Source organism: Cornus florida, unplaced genomic scaffold (assembly GCF_030987335.1).
Source record: "Cornus florida cultivar Cherokee Brave unplaced genomic scaffold, ASM3098733v1 CherokeeBrave_3.0.0_Hap2_Chr10, whole genome shotgun sequence".
NCBI classification, from domain to species: domain Eukaryota; kingdom Viridiplantae; phylum Streptophyta; class Magnoliopsida; order Cornales; family Cornaceae; genus Cornus; species Cornus florida.
The window spans coordinates 44,835,463-44,836,652 of NW_026775580.1; the positions used below are offsets into that span (position 1 = coordinate 44,835,463).

General features: G+C 40.3%; 1 pseudogene; it reads right to left on the reverse strand.

Annotated features, from left to right (window-relative positions):
• Positions 1 to 772: 772 nt before the first annotated feature.
• LOC132280339 (small nucleolar RNA R71) lies at positions 773 to 871 on the reverse strand (annotated as a pseudogene).
• Positions 872 to 1,190: the final 319 nt, after the last annotated feature.

Consider the following 1,190-nt stretch of genomic DNA (forward strand, 5'->3'; position numbering starts at 1 on the left):
GAAGGTGAAGTGATTGTTCATTACTTGTTGATTGTTGTGTTTTGTTGTGCATGCATGGTCATAGATCATTGAAACCTAATCTTATCCCTCTTAATTTTTATCTTGAATCTGTTGTTCGAAACCCTAGGGGAAGAGGAAGTTCTAGTCAATCCATTTCATCAATGGAAGTGTATAATGAGGACCATGTGGAGGACCTTGGTCACATAGACCAACAAGGTATCCTCCACCCCAATGTGCATCATGATAACATGCAAGTACCATTAGGCATGCCGAGACCATTCATTCACCCACCACAACAACAAGGCCAAGTTCCATTGGGAATGCCTAGGCCAATGTATGCGCCACAACCTCCCATCATCCAAGGCAATCAAGGTGCCCATGTTGCACCTCCAATTGCTAATCCTCCCCTTGCTTTAAAAGATTACTATGCGCCTAATGAATATAATGCACCCACATATATTCAATTGCCACCATTTAGAGCACACCAGTATGAGATCAAACCACAAACCATTCAAATGCTTCCTAATTATCATGGACTTCCAAGTGAAGAACCTTACAAGCATTTGGATGAGTTTCTTGAAGTATGTTCCACCGTGAGATACACGGACATGCCGGAAGAGGTCTTAAGGCTTAAAATTTTTCCATTCACCCTTAAAGACAAGGCAAAATATTGGTTCAACAATCTTAGGCCTTTTTCAATAACTTTTTGGGTAGAAATGCAACAAGAATTCTTGAAGAAGTACTATCCGGTTTCTAAGACCAATGCCATGAGAACCTCAATTCGAGAGTTTTCACACAGGGATGGGGAAACGTTCCATGAGGCATGGGAAAGATTCAATGAATTGCTTAGGAAGTGTCCACATCATGACATGCCCAAATGGCAATTAGTTCAATATTTCTTTGAGAGCTTATTGGATAATTATTAGGGCATGGTTGATACTTTCATGGGTGGCTCTTACATTGATAGGCATAAGGATGACGTGTGGCGTCTTTATGAGAGCATGAGTGAAAATTCTTTGCATCGAACTTTATCTTTTAAGAATGGTAGGAATTCAAGCGGAAGGAAGAGTGTTGGCTTACATCAAGTTGACCATTCCAATGAAATAACCGCCGAGATGAAATCCTTATCTCAAAGGTTTGATCAATTCTTGATCAACCAAAACTCAGCAAATCAAGTATCTTTCATCACT